At 36.0% G+C, this 25,576-nt stretch overlaps 1 long non-coding RNA gene across 4 annotated transcripts in view; it reads right to left on the bottom strand.

The window, feature by feature from the left end:
* The window catches only part of LOC139046085 (uncharacterized), a 134,261-nt gene extending 108,949 nt beyond the window's left edge, over positions 1–25,312 (bottom strand). For all 4 annotated transcript variants that reach the window (XR_011505635.1, XR_011505637.1, XR_011505634.1 and 1 more), the window contains exon 1: positions 25,029–25,312. This is a non-coding gene — a long non-coding RNA (uncharacterized lncRNA). The remainder of the gene's footprint in view (positions 1–25,028) is intronic.
* Positions 25,313–25,576: the final 264 nt, after the last annotated feature.

The raw sequence follows: 25,576 nt of genomic DNA, 5'->3' as shown, positions 1-25,576 counted from the left end.
CGTTCAGACCAGGCAGTGCAGTAGAAAGAAAAATTCACAATATTTTCCTGTAGAAGGTTTTTAATGAAATAATGATCTTCGAAGATGTGAGCCTGACAGCTCGGGAGACAGAGATACTCTCATTAGCCAAAGGGCCAGCATAGCGTGGGTCAGCAGCAGGACACCAGCCTGTACTTCTGGCTTGAGGCAAATCAGCTCCAGTGAAAGTTCAGTCTTGCTCTTCACCCCGTCTGCTGAGCCCAGGCAGCAGAGCCCCGATTAGTACCAGCTGTGAGGGCGAGCTTTCTGATGGAGAGATGGTTCAACTCAAAGCTGAGCTGACTGTCCAGCCTGATGCAACAAAGCATCATTAGGCTATAAAGTCTCCGTGCTCCCACCATCCTAATCAAGCCCCAATCAAAGATACACCCAGTAGCCCATTACTTACTTCTTTGTCATCTCTTTTGCCCAACATCAATAATGAAACTACAAATCAAGTCAGCCCGGTGTGCTATTCTGACGAAGCAAAAAGAAAAAAGCTTGTCCTCTTATACTTCATAGTTCAAATTTGATTTTTGAAGGAGATAGTTTTCTCTAATAAACACATATGATTTTACAAAAGTCATTAAGAAACAAGTGCCTGATGCTTTCTTAGTTCACACATTAGACAGTAGTATTTGGAAAATAATTCACTTTTACAGAAAATTTACTAAAATTCGCTGTATTTCACACCTCTATTTCTGAACTTCCAGGGAAAGCCGATAAAAAGACACACAATGACAGTCAAATAGAAGATCATCATTCTACTACAACGTGGATCACGCCACCTGCACAACCATATGCCTCAGTAGCAGTCAACTTTCCAAAACGAGGCCAAGATTGGTATCACCATTGTTTCCTTAGGCTATTGGTATTAGTGTTAAATAACTAATGAGCATATCTCATTTGGAAGAAAACCTGAGGCTGTGTCAGGATGTCTAGTAGTAACTTCAGTGTACATGAAAGTGATTGCAAACCACATAAATATAGCTCAAGAAATCCACCACAAATGTATTCCTAAATTAACTGCTTATCTAGATCCTTCCAAAATGCTCACAGCCACCTCAGCACCAGCCAACGTGAGGGGAAATGTAGTGGAAGGGGACTCAGAATGGAATATTTCACTTTTCAAATTTTATGACTATATGACCATGTTAAATATCTAAGGTCTTGGAAGGGTCTGATGTAAGAGTAGGCACTAAAGCCTAAGCTTCTTAATTTTATAGCAGATTTGCTTCTGATATTTTGGTATATTTGGAAGCTCTATACTGTGGTCATTCCAGAAATTTCAATTTAAATGTGACAGATCTGTTGACTTTTCAAGTATGCCAAGCATTCTTGTTGATAAGTACTCGTTTCTCATCTCAAAAATTGAAATTTGTGGAGGCACTGATGCCAAGGTTCCAAAAAATAGACTTCTCAGGCCAATTCTAATCCTGTCAGGGGGAATTTGGGAAGCCATGTGTCATTACCATGTAGATAACACCAGACTGACCTGTAACCTCGAAAACTAGCTAGATCTTCTGGGGCGTCTTGTGGGAAAAACTATAGACGGTACATAGAAGGAGGAAGATCTTGCCAGGGGAGATTCATCAACACTTAGAAGCCAGCAGTAGGCAGAAGTCCTCGAAGATGGAATGGTATCCAGGAGGTCTCAGAGGGCCTGGGAGTGAGTTGTCAGTGTCTGGGCAGCACAATAGAGCATGGAATCAGGTGAGTCTTGTAGGAGAACAAAGAATTGGGCACATGAAGTCGGAACTAGTAAACAAGTATGACCTCTGGTCCCCAAAGATTCTCCTCCCAAGACAAGAACTCTGCCACAGGAAAGTAGACAGGACCCTATTAACAGAACTGGAATTACAACACAAACGTGGGACTCGATTTTACTCCGGGTTCAGTCGCTGTCTCCCTATTTGAGTCTCCTATGCCTGAATCTCTGCCGTATGAGCCCACATAGCATCCCATTTCTACAACGCCACTGGACAGGGGTTCTGACCTTTTCCTATTAATTCATTTATTAATCAATAAGGATGTATTTAAATGCTTGTTATGCCAGGCTCAGTTTTAGTTACAAAACCCTAACACTTGGAGTTTATAATCTAGTGAAAAGGCATGAAAATAAGAATAAGATAAATAAATCATTTCAGATGTTGGTAAGTGCTATGAGGAAAATAGCAGTAAAGGCATAAGGTACATCCATGGTGGGGGAATTACTTTCTCTAGGGTGATGACGAGGAAAGATGTCCATGAGGAAGTGAAATTTAAGCCAAGACCTGAGTGATGAGAGTCAGCTACACAATGGTCTGAGGGAAGAGTGTTTCAGACAAGAGAATCAACAAATGCAAAATCTCTGGCCCTTGGCATGTTTCAGAGACAGAAAGACTAAATATATAGCAAACGATGCATAAAGTGATGGGAGATAAGTGTAGAGAAGGAGGCACGGCATCAAATTATCTAGATACCAAGTTAAGAAATAGACACTTTATTTTAACTGACTAGGGAGTCATTGAATGTTTTAAAGCAGGAATGTAATGGAAACCTATTTATTCTTCAAAATGATTGCTCTAACTTCCACAAGAAAAATGTCAACATTCCTCTCTCTATTTCCCATGTCTGGGTGTTCCCCTTGAGTTCTCCTTAAATCCTTCTAGATAACCTCCCTCAACCTGATGAACCCACTCAGCCCAGTTCTCTCTGGTTTGGATTTTGTCCTATTGCAAACCAGGCCCAGTTCTGATACTGTAAAGAAATTCCTGAGTGGCCAGAGAACCAGTAGATGAAGAAGGACCCAGCCCAGTACAGTGCTGGATGGCATCTGTTTTCCACTGAGAATTTTGGCAAACCCAAATTTCTTTGGAGGGAAAATACAGTAATTTCTTGTTTGGATTTCCAAACAAATTTGACATACCCAGAGATCTTTATCTAACACTAAAGTAGGGGGTCACTGGCTGCCATATATAAATTTTTTATTAAAAAATTAAAATGTAACAAAATCCACAGAACACAGCAACTGTAATAAACATCATTTAATATTCTTTATTTTAAGGGATGTCTCAGAATCTTGCAATAGCACATAGTTATAATTATGAACATCACTGTCAACTAAAATAAGACTGGATTCATGGAAACGCATAGAGTTTATAATCTCAGCGATAACAATAATGACGAAAACCCAAAAACTCCCTAGATCTTTGTGTGAATAAATCAAGTTTTTCAAAACTTATTCCTTTGGGATTCATAGGATGTCAAAAGCTCTGTTGATAAGTACAAAGGGAGCAGAAAATGAAGCGTTTTAATCTGCCAATTTCATATGAAAATAAAATAGATTCTGAAACTTTAAAATGCCTAGATTTTTTGGGTAATGATGATGGGGCATGGTTTAGTCTTAACAAATTAATAACAATAATAGAAAAGGAAAAATGACAGTGAATATATATTAACAAGATGTCAAATTTTTTCAGGGTTAGAATATTGAGCTCAAGCCAACAAAAACCCAAAGCCAAATTAGAGGAAGACCAAAAAGGTAAAATGCAGCCTCCCTAAAGCCAGAATGGAGTATTGGGTTGAACAATATGTATAAAGAATTGATGTTTTATACTCTCTGAACAGCAGGCTAATCCTATCAGGAACAAGTATTGATTTACATTTCACATCTAACTTTCTTAGCTTCTGTCAAATTTAATGAATGTTGATGCAGATATTGATTTCCCCAGCAAAAGGAAATTAACAGGACATTGTCCAATTTTGACCTTTACTTAATGAACCATGTATACATCAAAAGCCTTTTAGAACATGTTGTTGATCGGCCACCAAGCTTCAAAAGCAGTGTTAGATACTAAAAAAAAGAAATCAGACTTTTAATGATCCCCCAAACTCATAATTACTATAGAAACAGGGCTCAACAGAAATAAAAAGGAAGCAGTTCCCTTGCCACAATCTAAGCAATGAGAAATCTTCAGTGGCTTGCAGAATGTGGAAAATAGGATATGTCTACTTATAATTCAAATACCATCTTTTACAAGCCCCTAAGGGAAGTTTATTTAATAGCAAGCCTAAATAAAAACTCTGGCTGTGTACCTTTATGTCTAAAAATAAGTTCCAGCACATGTTTGTTTAAATCGGTGCTACTGGAAAAAGCTTGACTTTAATTGCGATGTCCTTTTGGGCAAAAATTCAGCTCCAGGTCATCGAAAGAAATCACATGCATTTCTGTTGAGCTGCTGCTTCTAATTATTTCATTTCTTTGTTCTCCAATGTGCACTTTGTCTTGAGGATCAAAATGCATGGAAATCATCAAATGAATGTCTGGATCCTCTGAATAAATGTCCTTATAATCTAAACTAAGTACAGAAGGTAAAGAGTTGAAATCAAATGTTCCATTTCAGGTCACATCTTGTTAGTATAAACTCCAAGAAGCTTCCAAATTTTGTGGTATATTGTATCATTATAGTTTTTTATATCAAAGTGCTCAAAGCAGTAGCTATTACTAAAGCTTGAATATAAATGAGTGATAATGATATTTGTTGTAACAAGATTCTGATAGCCCAAAGTGTAAGTTGTTGATACAGGACTTTCTATAATTTTTGTTGAATTAATAAACTTTGAAGCTCTTTGCAACTGTCTGCTCGACATCTCCCCTTGTTTAAATTGTGGATTTCTCAAACTGAAGAGGTCCAAGGGCAAATGGAGTTCAGAGGCATTATGAAACTGACCAAAGAAAAGAGAAATAGAAAGTGGTAGAAAGGAGACCAGATCCAAGTGACAGGTCATACGTAATGCAGGGACACATCAAGAGTCATAATAGGACAGAGGCCATTATCTACTTTGCAGAAATGTTCAAATGAGTTCCATGACTACTGAACAACGCTAGTTTCTTTAAAATTTATGAAAAAATATTCAAGTCATATATGGTTTTCAGACATATATCACCTGAAATAATCTATACCTGTAAATTAAATTTGGTGTAAACATGTCCTTTCCCTAAATAAATCTATTTGGTGGGTGTATATATTATTCTGCATCCCAAGCTACAGTAGAAAGTGGCCTAGTGAGACTTTTATAAATATTTCTGATTATACTATAATCCTGACTATAAGAAAATATTGAGGAAATGTCAGCTTTCTTAGGTTCTCTTAAGTATTTTTTTTTCTGCTAATTTTATAGCTTAAGTCCAATCATGACTTTTATTTTTTTGTTTGCTGAGGAAGATTTGCCCTAAGCTATCATCTGTTGCCAATTTTCCTCTTTTTACTTGAAGAAGATTTGCCCTGAGCTAACATTTGTGCCAATCTTCCTCTATTTTGTATTTGGGTCGCTGCCACATCATGGCCACCAAAGAGTAGGGTAGGTCCACGCCTGGGAACCAAACCTGGGCTACAAAGGCAGAGTGTGCCAAACTTAACCACTAGGCCAAGGGGCCAGCCCATATGACTTCTTCTTAAAGTCTGATTTATAATCTAAAATCCATATAATAAATGTAGATACACTTGAAAACAGAAGGGAGGAGATGGATATCTTTTACAACTTCATATAGCAAACAGATTCTTAAAATTTTATCAGAAAATTCTTTTAAATAAAAGATTTATAATCAAGACATTAGCCTGATTTCGGGGTCAAATCCCATCTCTGCCTTCTCCCTTTATCTAATACTTACTTCAGCTGTGTGAAAATAGTTGAGGTCAGTGATTCGTAGCTAAGAAATTCCAGTCTGTATCTTGAACCATATTCCCTTCAATTAGATTCCATTACATTTCCTAAAAAGTAGATAAAAAGAGTATTTCTATGTGGGTGAGAGATATTAAGCAATAGAGACAAATCATCAAATGAAGTTTTGGAATATTTCTCTTTAAAAGTCTTAAAAATAGGTTAGGAAGTCACACGGGATGGTAAAATGGTGGTCTCTCCCAAAGAAAGGAGTGGGCTTCTTGAGATTCTTTCCGGTTAAGTGAGACTATAATTTTATTTCTTAAATGCCCTAGCAATGTGTAAAGACCCTTTAAGAGCTGTGGGGTTGGGAATGATTTTATTTTTATACTAATAATACATTGTAGTCACATGATGTTCTTCCCTCTAAGGATCTTGGAGAGCTTTCTTGACATTTTCTGCTTAGCTTTCCTTGCATTTCTCAGAAGCACGCATAAGGCACATGCTATTATCCACATTGTAGGCACAGCAAAGTAGAGTGCCTAGGGATTAAAAATAAAATGAATGGATTTATACTATAAAGCTTGAATATTCAAATTAACAAAAGATCTGTTGTACTTCTACTAAGGCAGAATTTACACAGAAGGTAGCTGCACATAATCCTAGGTCTTTGAGAGGAAAAGAGAAAAAACTCACATTTTTGGAGAGAGTTGTCTAGAATCTTATATATGGTACTGGCTCACTATGGGTAGCTCATGGATCCCAGGGTGATTCTGAAGGCAGCTTTCAGGGAAAAAACCCAAATCAAAACCCATGGATGGTCCAAGTTCTGTGTAGTATAGATTCCGTTTATCCCAACTAGTTATTTTGTTGTATACATAAAACTGTAATTTTTTAAGTCCCACAAAAATGTATTAAGCAGAAAAGAAGGCATGGAAAAAATATGACTGACAACATAAGGCCAAATTCTGGTGAAGAAGATCTATTTTTGCTTGGATGTGCCACACATTATAACTCAAATGATGCATTACATCCTCACAATGACCCTCATATAGATGTAGAAATTGAGGTTCAAACAGTCAGAGAATTCTACAAAAATCATGAGCATTTATAGACAGAGAAGGTTTTTGCCTAGTTTTCTTTCTCTCTTCCAAATCAAACATAAAATTTTCAAAGTTTGGGGTTTTTTGGGGGGATGGGTAGCATGTAGTCATTAAGAAATATGTGTATTTTTTAGTTATATTCCATCATCTTTTTTAAAATTTGAGGTAAAAATGCCACAAAAAATATAAGGCAAACAGAAAAGCATCCCACTTTTCCATTTCATTTTTTTGTCTAATTTTTAAATTTATTTTTTCTTAAAGAATGGAACAAACTTGTGATCTATTAGGAGGTATATAATAAGCAGCTAAGAATTGTCTGGGCTTACAGCCAATGGAATGACAAATTTTCTATCTAAAATTACAAGAGACTGGATTTTTTATTTGGTGGTAGTGAAAGAGGTGAAAGAGGGAACACACACAGAGCAACTGAGACAGAAAGAAAGAAAGGAAGGAAGGAAGGAAAGAAAGAAAGAAGGAAGGAAAGAAGGAAAGAAAGAAAGAAAGAAAGAAAGAAAGAAAGAAAGAGGGAGGGAGGGAGGGAGGGAAGGAAGGAAGGAAGGAAGGAAGGAAGGAAGGAAGGAAAGAAAGGAAGAAAGAAAGAAAAAAAGAAAGAGAAAGAAAAAGAAAGGAAGAAAGGAAAGAAAGAAAGGAAAAGACGCAGCTGTGAGGGAGGGAAGTTCTACTTCAAGTATAGCCCAATACTTCCTATAAAAGCAACCCAGCTAGAGATAACAACTATAAATTCTGGAAAAAATAGAAATCAACTACTTGAAGGTACCAGAAAGTGAATGAAAAGAGACAGAGAGTGGAGGAGGAACATTTGGAAGAAGAGATTTGTAGTCCGTAGAATTTTTTCCCCCAAAAGGTATATGCAAGTTCTAATCTACAGTAACTGTGAATGTGACCTTATTTGGAAATAGGGTCTATGCAAATATAATCAAGTTCAGATAAGGTCATGCTGCAGTGACTGATTTCCTTGAAAGAATTGGGTAATTTAGACAAGAAGACACATAAGGAGAATGACGTGATGATGGAAGCAGAGTTTGGAGTGATCTGTACAAGCCAAAGATTGCTACATCAAAGATTGCTGGCAACCACCAGAAGCTAGGAAAAGGCAAGGAAGAATCCTCCCTTAGAACCTTCGGAGAGAGCAAGGCCCTACTGACACCTAGATTTCAGACTTCTAGCCTCCAGAACTGTGAGAGAATAAGTGTCTTTTTTAAGCTGCTATGTTCAAGGTAATTTGTATGGCAATACTAAGACACTAATATAGCAATGACGCTGTCTGGGTTTACTATTTTACAGTTTTTATACTGAATGTAGTCCTCCGTATTCAATGTAGGACAGCTAGAATTCCAGTAGAAAAACCTCAACATTGCTGAATTGGTGAATCAGAGCAGAGTTTGGGGCGACCACATCCCTTGGAAAGTGAAGGCATAAATTCCAGAAAGGAAAGAGTCAGAGAAGGGGAGCCTCAGGTTCTATATATACACTCTCCCTGTCTCTGGCTGACATTTGTATGATGCGTGTATGATTCAATATGTGCATCGTGTAAAGCACAGGCAAATCTGACAAGACTAAAAAGACTGAACTCCAAGGGAAACAATACAGAATTTTCAGTTTGAGTTAAGTCAAGTTAACAGCCTACAAAAACAAATACAGAACTCTTCAGAGAAACATTGTCGGCCCAGAGTTTCAATGAGATATCATTCACAATGTCCAGAATACAATCCAAAATGACTCAACATAAGAAGAAATGGGAAAACATAAGTCATTCTATGCAGAAAAGACAATGAGTAGAGCAGAACTCTACTCATGGATGTTGGAATTAGGACATAAACAGTTATTATTAATATGCCTAAAACTATAAAAGAAAATCTGCTCAGTTGACAGAGAATCTCAGCAGAGTAATAGAAATTATAAAAAGGAATCTGATGGACATTACAGAACTGAGAAATATGCTTAAAATAAAACAATTCACTGGATGTGATTAATAGCAGAATGGAGATAGCATAGGAAAGATACCATGAATTTAAATGTAGTTCATTAGAAATGAAAAACATAAAGGAAAAAAAAAGACCCAAAATGAGCAGCACCTCAGGGACCCGTGTGTGATTCAAAAGATCTAATAAATATGTATCTGGAATGCCAGAAGGAGAGGAGAGAAATAGTGGAGCAAAGAATATATTAGAAAAAATAATGGCTGGAAATTTACCAAATTCAATGAAAGACATGAAATTACAGATTCAAAAAGCTCAGCAAACACCAAACAGAATTAACACCAAGAAAATCCCAGACACATCATGGTCAAACTGCTGCATTTATTTTCATATAAATTTGAAAGTAAAACTATCAATTTCTACGAAAAATATCTGCCTGGATTTTGATTGGGGTCACTTTGAATCTTCAGAGAAAATTAAGAAGAAATTAAATTATAACAGTTTTGAGACTCTCAATACACAAAGTACACAACTCCAATTATTTAGATTTTCTTTAATTTCTCTCAACAATATTTTGTAGTTTTCCATGTACAGGTCTTCCGTGTATTTTGTTAAATTTAGTCTTAAATACTTCATGTTTTTGATATATTTAAATGTTTTCATTTTGTTTTGCATTTCCAATTGGACATCACTAGCATTTAGAAATATGGTTTATTTTTGTGTTCTGAACTGATATCCTGTCACCTTGCTGAAATCATATATTACTTCAAGGAAATTTTTTATAGATTCTTTAGGATTTTTCTAATTAGAGAATAATATTTCCACAAACAAAATGTTTTATTTCTCTTTTCCGAACTGAGTGCCTTTTATTTCTTTTTCTTGCTTTGTAGAACTAGCTAAGATCTCGAATACAATGTTGAATACAAATGGTGAGTGATATTTCCTTACTTTGCTCCTGATATTAAGGTGAAAGCTTCTGTCTTTCACCTTTAAGTATGATGTTAGCTCTATATTATCATAGATGCAGTTATTCAAATTAAGGAAGTTCTCTTCTATTTCTTGTCTGCTGAGAGTTATTTTTTTAATCACAAATGTATGTTGAATTTTGTCAAATATTTTTTCTGTGTCTACAGTAATTTTTCTTTTTTAGTCTGTGAATATAATGAATTAAATTGATTGATTTTCGCATGTAGAACTAACTTTGCACTTGTGGGATAAATCCAATTTGGACATAAAGGGTTATCATTTTTATATATGATTTGATAACTCTTTGTTAGAAAACTTTTAATCTTTCTACTTGTGGGATATTGGTCTGTAGTTTTCTTGTAATGTCTTTTTTCTCATTTTGTTATCTGGGTAATTCTAGCCTCATAAAATGAGTTGGAAAGTTTACCACTGTCTTTTATATTCTGGAAAAATTTGTGGGGAACCGTAATTATTTATTCCTTAAATATTCAATAGAAGTCCACAGTAATATTACACAGGTTTCAAATTTTCTTTCTTAAAAAGTTTAAATTACAAATTCAGTTTAGTTAATTGATGTAGAGCTATTTGGGCTATTTCTTCTTAGTAAATATTTTTAGTATGTGTCTTTCAATTAATTTGTCCTTTTCATCTAAATTGTGAAATTTATTAGCAAAATATTGCTTATAATACTCCAGTATCATCCTGTTAATGTTTGTATTTTCTGTAACTATTCCTTTTTTTCCTGATATTGGACGGTTTTGTCTTCTCCTTGTTTTTTTCTTGATTAGTCTGGATAAAGGTTTGCAATTGTATTGATATTTTCAAGGAAACAGCTTTGCTTGCTTTGATTTTTCTCTATTGTTTTTCTGAATTCCATTTCATTGATTTTTTTGCTGTTACCTGTGTTATTGCCTTCCTTCTGCTTATTTTGGATTAATTGTTCTTCCTTTGTTGATTTCTAAAGGTATTATCTTAAGTAATTGTTTTTAAATCTTTCTTCTTTTCTCATGCAAGCACTTAATCCTATAAATTTCCCTCTAATCACTGCTTTAGTTATATTTCACAAATTTGAACATGTTGAATTTTCTTTTGGTTCAAAGCATTTTCTATTTTCCCTTGCGGTGTGATTGTGTCAGTGTATAGCCATGGATTGTTTTAGCATCTTTATGGTTTTGCTTTTAAGTTTTATTTCTCTGAGTTCAAAAAACATGTTTTGTATGATTTCAATCGTTTTCAATTTATTGAGTTTTGTTTTATTTTCCACAAAATGATACCACTTTGTAAATACTCCATTTTATTTAAAATGAATTTGTCTTCACTACTGTTGGGTAGAGTGTTTTATAAATGTTAGAAAGGTCAACTTTGTTGACGGTGTTTTTGAAGTTTACATTCTTGCTGAGTTTTGTTTTCTTATTCCACCAATTACTGAGATATGTTTGTTGAAATCTCTAACCACATTTGAGGATTTTTCTATTTCTTATTTCATTTCTGTTAGATTTTTTTCTGTTTTAAGGCACTTTTGTTAGAAGCATACACACTTTGAATTATTATAACTTCTCAATATTGACGTCTTTATCATTATGTACTGTCCCTTATTAACTGGGTGTTTTTTCTTGTTATTATATCAAATTTTTTGATGTTAATATAGTTACTTCAGTTTTTTTATTAGTAATTATATGGTGTCCTATGCTAAGCCTCCACAGATATCATGAGCTAATTTCTGAAACCAGTACATGTCACTTTATATGGCAAAAATTTTAGAGATGGAATTAAGTTAAGAATCTTGAGAAAAGGAGATATCCTGGATTATCTGAGTGAGTCCTAAATGCAATCACATTTGTCCTTATGAGGGAGAGAGACAGAGGGAGATTTGACACAGACAGAAAAGGTGAAGGCACTATGACCTGGAGGCAGAGATCAGAGTAATGCAGCCACAAATTTCAATGGATGCTGGAAGTCACTAGAGGCTGAAAGAGGCAAGAAGCAGATTCTCCTCTCAAGCTTCTTGAGGGGCTGCACTGATGCTGACGTTAATTCTGGTTCAGTGATACTGACTTAAGACTTGTGGCCTCCAGAACTTTGAGATCATAAATTTCTATTCTTTTAAGCCACCTAGTTTGTGGTAATTTGTTACAGCAGTCACGGGAAGCTAATACACATTGTATCTTTTTTCATTTTATTTGTTATTTATTTCCGTCTTTTTATTTTACCTGGGTTCCCACTGGGTAACATAGAGTACAATCTTTATTATTCATCTATTCCTGCCTATTAATTCTGTTGTTTAGGACATTTATGTTTAATGTAATTGCAAATATAGTTGGTTTAAATCTACCATATGCTGTTTTCTATTTGTCCCACTTATTCCTTATCCTTGTTTTCCTCTCTCATGTCTTCTTTTGGATAGAGTATTTTTATGATTCTATTTTTTTCTACTACTTGTTTATAAACTCTATCCTTTTGCTTCATTGTCTTCAGTAGTTGCTCTAGAAATGTACAATGTATCATTTTAATTTTTTACAAACTAATTTCAAGTAATGTTATTTTATGTTATTTCACATATGATGTCTGACTTCACATATGATGTCTGACCATTACTGACTTCCATTCTTTGTGAGATTGTTGTCACATATTTTAAAAGCTTATAAAGTTTCATTGTTATTAATTTTACCTTGGGTTATTAACTGTCTTTTTAAAAAGATGAAAAATTAGGGGCTGGCCCCATGGCCGAGTGGTTAAGTTCGCACACTCCGCTGCAGGCGGCCCAGTGTTTCGTTGGTTCGAATCCTGGGCGCGAACATGGCACTGTTCATCAAACCACGCTGAGGCAGCGTCCCACATGCCACAACTAGGAGGACCCACAACGAAATATACAACTATGTACTGGGGGGCTTTGGGGAGAAAAAAGGAAAAATAAAAAATCTTAAAAAAAAAGATTAAAAATTAAAACTAATTTATTTATATTTACCCACAGTTTTACTATTTCTAGTGCACTTCAGTTTATTGTGTACACTGAAATTTTCATCTGGATATCATTTTCCTTCTACTGAACAAATTTCTTTAACATTTTTTGTAGATCAAGACTGCTGGTAATGAATCCTCTCAGCTTATGTTTTCCAAAGAGATTTTATTTTGTCCTAAATTATAAAACGTATTTTCTCCAGATATAGTTTATAAGTTGATTTTTTATTTTAGTAATGTTATTATATTGTTCTATTGTATTACAGCTTAAGAAGACTGCTATGATTCCTATCTTTTATATTGTATATGTAATCTCTCTTTTTTCTTTGGCCACTTTCATGATTTTCTCTTTATCTTTGGGCTTTCTTCTTTCCAATTCTCTTCATCTTCTCCCTTTTGCAACTTCAATTTCAAGTCTGTAAGTTTGTTCACTATTCTATAGCTCTTGGAAGCTCTGCTCTATTTTTTTTTTTACCATTCGCTTTTCCTTTGTGTTACAGTTGTTATAATTTCTATTTAACCATCTTCAAGTTCACAGATTTGTTATACTGTACCATCTCCAGTCTACTTGGAAGTTATTTGATGAAATTATTCATCTCTGATATTATGTTTTTCATTTCTAGCATTTCTATTTGACTCCTTTGTACAGTTGTAATCTCTCTGCCAAAATTCCCAATCTGTTGGTGTATGCTGTTTATCTTTTCTACTATATCATTTAACATATTAATTATAGTTAGTTTCACATTTCTGTTCCAACAACTTGGGTCATTTCTAAATCTGTTTCTTTTGATGGCTTTCACCTCTTGACAATGAGTTCTTTTTTTCTTGCCTTTTATTTTTGTTTGTAGTTTTTCATAAGGTCTTGTTGGAAGCTAGATATGGTGTGTAGAACAGTAGCAGTGACTGAGGTAAGTAGTATTTATTCTTGGAAATGGATATGCCTCTTCCATCAAGCCATCAGTGTGCTGGGTTCAATCATTCTAGTCTGTAGTTGGACTGTGTTTGGTTTTATTGTTGCTCTAGTTCCTTTCAGTCTACTATAGATGTCAAATTCCTCCAGTGGTAGACTACTGCTACTTTTGATTACTGTGAGGCCTGAAGTGCTAAAAAATTTTCTTTGTATTCCTGCTCCACCCCCAGATTTCAGCAAGGTCTCTCTCCACACTCTTGCCCTTTCCTTCGGGTATATTTCTGTTTACTTTTACTTGGTGCAGGGCTTCTGGTAGGGGTAGGGTATTTTTCCATTCTTCTGTTCTACTTTTGGTCTTCAGCATGCCATATGCACCTGAGCATTAAAGGAGGAGCTTTCTCAGCATTTCTTTCCTTCTCTACTGGCAAATAACCTCTGCCTTCTGCTCAAATGCAGGATCTAGAAAGTGGCCACTCCACTCCCATCCTAAGTCAGTCAAACTCTGCCCTGTATTGGTGGGAATCTTACTGAGAGTGATTTTCCTGCCCCTCTTCTAGCAACAAAAGATTTCCACATTGTATCAGTGCAGGATCCTGGGTACCAGCTGTTTTCCTGTCCTTTCATAGAAGCAGATGTTTTTGCATCATATCAGTGCACTGTGGAGGTTGGTATCCTACATTTTCCTCAATGACAGAATATATACCTAAAATTGAGGTAGGACTGGGAAGGTAAGAGGACAATCTTTCCCTTCTCCAACAGCAGATGGCATTTTTCTCATGTCCAGGAAGAGTCTAGGGATGGGTAGCAGCAGCTGATCATCATCTTGTAATCATGTAAGGCTTGGAGAATGGGCAAGCTTCTCCAGGTAGTCCCTCCCCTCCTTTAGTATAGGACCTGTACACTTGTGCTACAAAGGATGTTTCTTTCAGGTCTCTTGACTTTATCATCTTTTATATGAGCACCCAGGGGAAGCCGGTACAGATGTCCCTTTTGAGTGGTACTTCTGGAGATTTTAAACTAAACTTTTAACTCATTATCAGTCTTTAATAACTAGTTAATATTTTATTCATAGTTTCCTTGTCCACGTTTATGGCAGCTGCCTCATCTTCCCATGCTTGCCCAAGGTAAATTATTCATGTGACCCATCTCTCCTTGGAGGGTCTTATCACCTTTGAGAATTTAGTTTACTGGTTTCCTTGTGATTTGAGCTCATTATGGATGGACTGAAAAATATGAATGCTTAAGATTAGAGAGATTTTTCTTATCATTAGGATAGAAGTGATGCTCTCTTGTGGCTTTCTATACCCTTGGTGTAAATGGGAATCTGTGTAAATTTTTGACATAACATTTAAACTTATTTATTTTTTTGTTTGCATCAAAATTAATCCATATCTGTATCAGTAAGGATGGGCTATAAACCTCAAATTTCACTGTCTTTAAACAACACTCCCACTACAGGTCCATTTTAGGAGGATAACAGATTTATTTTCACACTGGGATCAAGGCTGGCAGAGCAATTTCATGTGGAATTTTTTGATTTATTGTGATACACAAATTTGAATTGAATGTGAATAGTAAGGTGAACACAATTTTCATCACCAGAGAATGCACTCAATCATTTTTTTAACTCCTGTTATTATCCTCATAAATTTCTAAGTTCTTTTGAGCCTATAGCTGAAATCCATAGTCAAGGTTTTGGTATTTAGAAGGGATTAAACCAGATTAGCACCATTTCTTTTTACAAATTTGGTCTAAAATCAAGACTCATTCTTGTTTGGTTATGTATTATAAACCCAACTATATTTTTGAGTTTACTAATAGAAGTAATGAGCTCTAGATCCAATCAGATGATTTTTTAACCAAATACTTATTTGGCTATGTATTGGGTTCAGTTCTTTTTTGAGGATAAAGTAGAGTGGGGGAATCATAAGAATCAAGAAGATTCTTAGGATGTAAAATAGGACTTATGGAAAAAAAATGTAAATTTTAAATTTATAATTTTACTTGGAAAAGAAAATACTGAGGCCAGACTTAGTAAAAATCACTTCCGGATCAGAAGAGTCTTTATTCACCTTTTTTCCCATTTCTAGGAAGGAAACTACTCTATGGAAAGATAAAATAGGCTGCTAATGAAAAATCAGAAATTTAGGGTAGAAGTAAGAAAAATCTGGCAGCAAAGGCTACTAAACCTTGCAGTGAATCCCCAAAGAAGCATTTGAATCCCATTTCTGAAGTTTTTAATACTAAGATAATGTCTCATCCATTTCAGTTTTTTATAGTATTGTCTGGAGGGGTGGATTCTAACCTTATAAAATTCTCTTCTATTCAAACATTTTATTTTATTACTGGAGAACATTAATAATGCATAGCTTGCTTCTTAATAACACTGTAAACTGTTTTCAAAATTTTTAACATTCATGTTCTGATTCGGTTATTACAAACTCAATCCAAGAGGTCTAGAAGATATTCCTTCTCCCCTTTCACAGATAAGGAAACATAAACACAGAGATTACACAACCAGTAATTGGCATAAATGGGACCAGAATATGCTGTCTTTGAACACTACAACCCTGACTGAATTCTTTACTGTAGTCCTTTTACTGTTTGATGTTAAATTTTGGAAACAAGAATGCTACCTAGATGAAGAAATCTAGTAGAGTATGTGTGTATTTTGAACAAAAGAAATATCACTTATTAGACAGAATTTATACCTTAAGAAATGTGAATCTACAGAATGTTATCCAGATATCCCTCTTTCCATCTCATAGACTCTACTGTGAAATGTATCTCAGATTCTGTGTTCAAGACTCTTCCATTCCAGCCTCACAGATTTCCATCCCAGGCATTTGAATGAAACACTAGACGTTAAACTTGAAAGTTGGACACCACCGTTGCTAATATTTTACTCAAAATTTAATCAGATAATTTTCATGGATCAGGCAGGCCTTGAAAGTCTACAAACTCTTAAAAATTTCAGCGTTTTACTTTAAATTCATCCTGTTATTTATATATTTGCAACCTCCTAAACCAAAATATCCCTGAATTAAACCACAGGAGATCAAGATATGCAGTATTCTGCCAAAAGCATTTTAAGTTTTTTCCATTTTTCCACAGAGTTTACAACTTTCAAAATAGCAACTGCCCCTCCTTTTTTTTTTCTTTACCTATAAACAAGAAACTTACAGCAAAACGCTTGAACATAAGACATCGTGTACTAGCAGTGATTGAGTGTGGTTGGACTGGAAATATTGCCTTTGCTGTTATGGTGTTTGTGTATGGAGTTCCTGGCAGGATAATGCTGGCATTAGAATAAAAGAATTCCATCTATAGAGTATTTTTTTCAGGATTTATCAGTGCCAGGCATGGTTTTAAGTTACATTTTAACAGTGAGGTGGGGAGACATTGCCCCAGATGGTGGATGTAAAATGTGCCATAAATTTTAATGAAGCAAATAAGTCACTAATAACCCTACTGCTAACACTGCTATGGTTGGGACCGACCTTAATAAAGGAAAATTAAAAAGGCACATGCAGCCCTTAAACAAGTGCCTAAGAAGCCTAATATGATTTACTAATTCAGCTATTCACACTCTGAATGCACGGCCCCTGGTCATCTGCTCAAGGACAGCTGCTTCATGTAAAATAAATAAATAAATAAGTAAGTTTATTGACCACCAGATGTCCCAGCCTGTAATGTGTGCTGGTAGATTTCAGGTCACCCAAAGTTCAGGCAGATTTCCTAAATATATATACATTTTTGGTAGCAACATGATCTTGGAAACCATATATGTGTAATTTTTTTCAGCCAGAGCCCGGAAATAACTTTGCGCTCCCTTTAAGTTATAAGATCTCCACCAATGGATTTCATTTTGTGAAGCAAAGTCTAACAGATAGGCTATTGGTTAAGGATTCCAGGAAAGAGCCTATGGGACTTTTTCCACTTTTCATTAAAACCCTGGCAGAAGATTCCTGAGGCTAAGCATCATTAAGTCCTCACCATCCCAAACAATTAACTTGGACATGGTAACTGAGCACCATTTTCTAGTTGAGGTAACTGGTGTCCAGGGAGGTTATATGACTCAGCCAACAACACGTACAGCATAGAAAAGAACCAACAATCAAATGTAAGTCTCTTAGACCAGGTAACGTAATAATGTACATATGTAGTATATGGGTGTAATAATGTATCTATGCATTATTATATGCACACAAAAGTAGAAAAATTTAAAAGGTGAGATAAAAATTAAATGAACTTTTTTTATTGAGGTCATAATAGTTTATAACATTGTGAAATTTCACTTGTGCATTATTATTTGTAGTCAACATATGTATGTGCCCCTTTCCCCTTTATGACCACCCCCAAATCCCTTTCCCTCTGGTAACCACTAGTCTGTTCTCTTTGTCCAGGTGTTTGTGTATCTTACACATATGAGTGAAATCATATGTTATTTGTTTTTGTCTGGCTTATTTCGCTTGACATAATACCCTCAAGGTCCATCCATGTTGTTGTGAATGGGACAATTTTGTCTTTTTTATGGCTGAATAGTATTCCATTATATATATATATATATATATATTATTTTTTCACCTCCTGAAGCAGTTGATGAAGAGCTCACATGAAGTAGATAAGTGCCAGCTCTGCCATCTCTAATATATATATACATATATATACATATATATATACACCACATCTTCTTTATCAATTCATCACTCAATGGACACCTGTCTTGCTTCCACTTCTTGGCTATTGTGAATAATGCTGCAATAAACACGAGGGTACATAAGTCTCTTTGAGTTGTTGATTTCAAGTTCTTTGGATAAATACACAGTAGTGGGATAGCTGGGTTTTATGGTATTTCTATTTTTAATTTTTTGAGAGATCTCCATACTGTTTTCCATAGAGGCTGCAGCAGTTTGCGTTCCTACCAGCAGTGTATGAGGGTTCCCTTTTCTCCACATCCTCTCCAACATTTGTTATTTTTTTTCTTGTTGATTTATAGCCATTCTAACGGGAGTCAGGTGGTATCTTAGTGTAGTTTGGATTTGTATTTCCCTGATGATTAGTGATGTTGAACACATTTTCATGTACCTTTTCATTTATTCTTTGGAAAAATGTCTGTTCAGATCCTCTGCCCACTATTTGATCAGGTCGTTTGTTTTTTTGTTGTTGAATTGTATGAGTTATTTATATGTTTTGGAGATTAATCCCTTGTCATATATATGATTTGCAAATATTTTCTCCCAGTTGCTGGGTTGTCTTTTCATTTTTTCCCTGGTTTCCTTTGCCTTGCAGAAGCTCTTTAGTCTGATGTAGTCCCATTTGGGTATTTTTTCTTTTGTTTCCTTTGTCCAAGTAGACACGGTATTCTAGAAGATCCTTCTAAGACTGATGTCAAAGAGTATACTGCCTGTATTTTCTTCTAGGAGTTTTATGGTTTCAAGTCTTACCTTCAAATATTTAATCCATTCTGAGTTAATTTTTGTGAATGGAGTAAGATAATGGTCTACTTTCATTCTTTTGCATGTGTCTATCCAGTTGAAATGAATAATATTTTAAAGTATATTGCTAAGTGTGATAGTGTCACTATTCTTCGTTGAAATCTCAAGTCAGGATATATAGTTAAAGCAAGGCTCATCATTAACCCACACAAATCTATATTTCAAATAATCTTTTTTCTAATATTAATTCTAGGGCACCAATTTCTCATCAGATCTGATTATATTATTTTTTCACCTCCTGAAGCAGTTGATGAAGAGCTCACATGAAGTAGATAAGTGCCAGCTCTGCCATCTCTAATTGTTTGCTACAGTGACATGATTTGCATAATCTTTGACCCAGACTTATTCCTCAGCACTCTTTTTAAACCACTTGCCCATTTCATAAGGATTTAATGCAGTTAAAAGAAGACAATGTCATTTAAAATCCAAGTTAACTGGGGGCATGCAAATTGCAATATATTGCACAATTTTGAAAGCCGACACCTGTGTGAAGACACCACAGGCGGCCCCACTATGGGGTGGATGTTTCCTCCTGATACCTCACCTACTCTGCAGTACACAGGGTACTCAGCAGATGGATGGAATGAGGGTTCCAGAGTAAATCACTTCATATATTGTGTACATTTCCCTCATTACATCTTCTTCTTTTCTTATTTTTAGATAAAAATGAATATACATACACGTTCTATTTTTTCTCATACCCAACTTTAGAGATTATAATCTCAAATCATAAATTATCTCAAGGTAGAGTTAATATCAAAACAACCACAGTCCTTAACACAATGCCTCAAAACTAATGCCCTGCCTCTTCCAATAAAATATTCTTGTCAACATGGTCCAGTTACTCTCCCAGAATAACCTAAAATTTCATGTGATGTTGAATTGCATATTTCTGAACTACTCGATACAGATTAGAAACCACATGCATCCACGGATAACATGAGCAATATTATGGCAGATTTATATAGAGTTTGGTCATTGATGTAATTTATGTAGCTCTATGTAGACTTTTAAGATTTTAGTCAAATATAATGAAAGAGAAAGCTCAAATGCCTAAATGCATATGTTTGCATGGCTTTTCAACTTGAAAAATTGCATGACAATTATTGGTTATATACCAGGGGACTTCAATAGCATGTTTGTTTGATTTTTAAGCAGGATTTTTTTAAGCCCCTATGATTTGGTATTTTGACTGTAAATTTGTTTATATGTTTAGATTGTTCTTCCTTTGCTTTTGATGCTAAACAAGAAAAAAGATGTCCTTTCATCCGCACAAGAGGACGATCCAAACTGATGGTCTACTCTACCCTTGTCTACCCGCAAACGGAGACTAGAGAAAGCTTGCTTCTGCCAGGGACCAGGAAGAGTTTTAATGCAAAATTATTTAATATTAAAACCATATTTTAATGTTTAGTGAGAACCATGTTGCATGGAACTTAATGTTTCTTGCTTCAGATTTCTGTCAGAGTTATATTGATAAATTAAACCTCAGGGTAGAGAGGGACAAGAAATTTCTATTGTTTGCTAAGTATTTTGTATATTAAGATATTATTTTAAATTATTTACAATCTTTCACATTCTACAACCAGTCTCAAAACTTCTCTTCTCTGAAATCTTTGAGTTAAATTTCACCGAGGCACCTATGTCCCACGATCCTTTCATTTCAATCCTTTAATTAAATGAAAACATTATCTGCTTCGGTTTAGCACGCTGATGAAAATTCAGAACAAACTATTCAGTTTCCTAAAATGTTTCATTTCAAATACGGATGTTTCAGAGGATAATAGACTAAAATTTATGCTACTTCTTCAATGTAAAATTAATTTATACTTTAAAGTTTATTTTTAAATAATTCTTATAAAATTAACTTTAAATCTGAGAGGTTTAAAATAAGGAGATGTGGGAAACATGTTAAAGGGAAAACGCTCCTATTTTGAGATATGAAACTTTCAAGTATATTTCAATAACAAATGATCTGGTCTATCAGTGACTTGTCTTATCCCCCAGTCAAGAAAGTGAGGAATTCAATGTTTTCCTAATAAAAGTGAAAATCCAAATATCACAGGAGATCTAAGTGCAACTGCTATCAGAAGCTTCAGGGATGGAAAATTTTAAATATGATTTAGATATTTTTCTGAATTTGGAGCCAGGTGAAGATGACCCCGCAGAATTCTAGGAGCGCGTGCACTCAGAGTCTTATTCATGGGGGTTTCCCACACCTTCCCTTTAGACATATTTAATTAGCCAGGGCCTGTTGTGTTTATTTGGTAGATTTGGATACAAATGGAAAAAAGGTCTTTTCATCTCTTTTTATCAGTAGTCCCCCAAAGCCAAAGCAGGTGCTGTGGGATTAAACATAATTACAAAGGGAGAGGGGGAGAGAAGAAGGGAGCTAGATAATAATTCCCAACAGAGCTGGAATTTGAGAACAGGAGCAGGTGCTGCAAGAGGCCCCATGTATCCGACTAATTTAAGCCACGATGTTGTGTAAAGGCCCACATATTCATCCTTTCAATGGGGAGGGCACTGGCAGTCTGTGCGGACAAAGACAACCCAGTCGGAGTGATGCCAGCGTGGCCAGCTTCAGCACCACGGCTACCAGGGAAACCAGACCCTGCTTCTCACTGCTGCCTTTGTTGGGTGGCAGCACAGGAACAAAGTGCCACTTCTTAGCATTGTACAGCCACATGCATAATCATCCTCCTTTTGGCTTATCGTCATGAATTAGCAATTACTCCATTATTAGATGGGAGAGCGGCAGCAGGTGACAAAAGGCATCACAACTTCTAGTTTATATTTCTGAGTCCCTTCATTTAGTTTTTCGGTTTTGGATTGACCTCTTCAGCTAGTGTATTCCTATTGTGCAGAAAATTCTATGATCCCATAGAAAAGCGGTTTTCTTTCTCAATTTGGAGGGTCAGACCCATGGTTCAACTGGAGGGGGGGAAGAAAGCACTGAAAGAAATATGGACAAAAAGGTCCTTCTTCCACTCAGAGAACACCTGGACTATACAAAGGAGACACAAACCTTCAAGCTCTCACCCACCCACTGTGCCAAAGCAGCTTCCCATCGCAGGCCGGCTCTTCTAAGCCACTGGGACTCTGTCTGGACTCTTCATTTAAGATCCATTATTTACTGAAAGTTTTACGATAATGCCACTTTTTATCTAGCCATACCCACAGTTCTCTAGTATTTAAAGAATGAGAGGAGAACTGGGGCATTTTAGGTCTTATGACCCTGTGCTTTCTAAAAGCGACGAATGGAGAAGAATTTTAATAGTAACAGATAAATTATTTTGATGAGTCTTGAAAGAAGGCAGTTTTTCGTAGGCCTCAGAAAGAAGAAAGCCCTGTTTTTAAAGCTGGGTTCCAAGTTTTTTTTTCAGTCCTTGGAGGAAAACTTGGATGTCAGTGTTCCAAATTGTCAGAATAAGGCAGAGGGAATAAAAGTTATTTTTCCAACATGTCATAGGGTACCACTTATTTTATAGTGGTGTATATTACTATATTATAGGAATATTTTACATATACAAGTAAAATATCTGCTTTGATATCTTCTGTCCCATTAACTAGGAAAAATGAAATGAAAGGATTGACATTGTCAATATATAAAATTATAAAATGACTTTATGGTCTAATTATACATTTCATGAAGCCATGTACATTTCGTACAGCCTTTTCCGCTCTCTGTGTCGTCAAGTACATTGTAACGTAACTGGAAACACAGTACCTGGGTGCTCCAAGCAGCCAATGGTAATATGTTGGTAAAGTTAGAACTAATAGTCTGATGAACATACATATTTAGGACACCAGAAGAGAATCTTAATCTGGATGGGTTATTAGCACTTTGGTATTTCAAGATATGTCAGGCATGCGAGGGAAAATGAGAATAAATCTTTGAAGAATTGAAGAGCATTTTTTTTTTAGGATAACAAATAAAGGTAGACCAAAGGGAATATGGAGTCAATTAAGGGTATCTTTGCACTTCTGAAACAACAAACTGAATGGAGAAAAAAATTCACTCTGAGGACACTGTTAGAGTGAACTGATTCTATTCAGAGATACTAATTGGATATCGGGGGAAGAAATGGGGACAGAGAGGAGATTATCACCAAGGAAATTGTTTTCCAAATTAGTCCCTGGGGGTTTTGGAACAAGGTTCTAAGAAAGACTCTATGCAATAGAATTAAAATTAGTCAACTGATAGAGCTAAGCAACAACTTGCAGATCTATAAGAAATAGAGTGAAAAGCATCTCTGTTTAGGCCCTGAGAAAACATTGTGATAATGATGGAGAGAGGGCCCTTCTGCTATTTCAGTGATGCCATCACTGGAGGCTGGACCAGGCCATCTGTGATGAGGCTAACAGCAGCAGTGAAGAGAAGGGTGAAATCGGAAGGCAGTGTGACAGGAGGAGCAGCCATGATTGTGAAAGGCCAATCAACAAAATGCCTGGAGAAGCTCCATGAAAAACTCAAGCAGCAACATAGAAGAAAATATCAGAAACCTGGTACAAGGGGACTAGCCACCTTGGGATTCTTTCAGGAAGTGTAGGCTTAAGGTTCCAGCAATTAATCTAGAGGGGCTTGAAGACAGGGCAATTTTTATCATTTCTGTTATTCATTTTACCTCAATTGTACCTACATCCTGGTCGGATCTGAGAAACTCTGGTTACCTATAATTGCAATATACATGGCTTGTTTATGCTTATATAAAGTATGAAATATTTTTGATGCTTTCAAAAAAGAAAAGGAAAACTTTGACAGAATGAGCCCTGTCTTATTCTAGTAGAAATGATTTGATGCTTAATGTTTAAGTATCAGGAACTACGATCATTTTCTTTAGAATCTCTGTAAAGCATTTATCTCAACCTGGAGAATAGAGTGAGGAATCTTCAGAGAGCATCTTGGGGAAGGAGGTGACATTGGTTAAATTATTTCAACCTGATCATGGAGGTGATCTGGGATCTGGGAGTGAGTCTCAGGCTGGAAACAGCTTTGGCAGGTAGCCAAAGAGAAGTATGGACTTTGAAACAAGAGGAGAGGAGGATTTTTAGAGGTATTTAGCTACCCTCAATTCACCCACCTAAATCAGAACCTTGAAGTCAGCAACAATTTCAGGCTTCTTGGCTATGTGGTTACCATGCCTAAGTATGGAAAGCAGAGCAATGACAAGAAGTAGAGAAGAATTACCAGGGGCCAAGGCTGTGGGACTTATCTCTAGGCACACCCTAAAACAAGTCTGTTCATTTGAAGTACCTCAGAGTTCAGGGATCTGGTCATAAATGTGTGCATCTGTGTGCATCTGTGAAGTACGATGGGGCTTGCAGAGACAGCAGAGGAGTGAAGCATATCTGGTCACCAAAAGGGATCATGAAAGGGGATTAATGGAGTGGTGTATGCAAAGGTTTTGTCACTGAATAGTTCCACCTGTATGTTTCTGCAGCCAGGTATCTAGTGGTGGACCTAGGGCTGCCATTACACAGCGAAACTCACAGACAGGAAGATGATCTAGACATGAAACAGAGAACACTGAAGACAAGCTGGGGTCTGCTGTCTACCTCCCACCTGCTCAACACTGAGTATCAATGAAATAACCTCAGTTGAGTAATGGCTGCTTCCAAATCTTGTGTAGCATTCTCTTTTCACTTCTAACCTAGAACCATGCAGGGAAAAGGATTCTGGAAAATGTAGCTCACAGGCAAACCACGTCAACATACCACAATCTGGCAGAGTTCACCTCCTGTCAGCCTGACACCCACACACATCTCTTTTATTCATATTTTACTTACAAATAAAGAGAATTGACAAAACCCATATAACATGTTGTCATCCTAGTATAACCAAAACACATTTACCTTCTACCCAAAAGAGGACAGACAAAGTCAATTTACCCATCTTTGGGTGATGCTTGTTTCTCTTCTAGCTGAGTCACACAACAGATTTGACATTTTGTAAATTAAATATTGAGATCAATATTAATTGCTAACCTACCTTAAATAGTCGTCACTGCTGCCATTGACCACGTGGTCATATTTGGTATTGATGATATTCTTCTTCCAGTCCTCATTCCTTACTCTCTTTGCCTTCGGAAAGTAACTTAGCTAGTCAAGTTTTCTTTGCTGAGTGAGATTGTCTAAATCTTCATTCTTGAAATATCTGGCCGTTTGCAGCACTGCCTGCATTGGGTTGCAGTTTATGATGAAGTTTTATCACACAACATGGTAGTAATAAGAGGTATACTAGAAGGATTTTCCTGTTGCAAACATACTCCTCCCTATGTCTATTGTGTAATAGCAATGGAATTCCCCCTTAACAAGATCGATTGTCTTGCCTCATGCTTCAGGATTTAGTGGTATGAGGAGCCCAAAATATCCAGGTGGCAGATTCAGCTTCGTTTAATGGAAACAGTATACGCCCTCTGGTGAAAGCATTTCTTCCTTGAAAACTAAGACCTCTAAACCAGCAGAGCCCAAAATTGTGGGAACAGGAGGCAAACATTTTGCTAGTGAATAATTAAGGGTAACAGTGAGAGGAATCAC

This window comes from Equus asinus, chromosome 8, assembly GCF_041296235.1.
Source record: "Equus asinus isolate D_3611 breed Donkey chromosome 8, EquAss-T2T_v2, whole genome shotgun sequence".
In the NCBI taxonomy this organism is placed as follows: Eukaryota; Metazoa; Chordata; class Mammalia; order Perissodactyla; family Equidae; genus Equus; species Equus asinus.
Note: the sequence above shows the minus strand (reverse complement) of the source record. Positions and strands in the feature narration are given on the sequence as shown.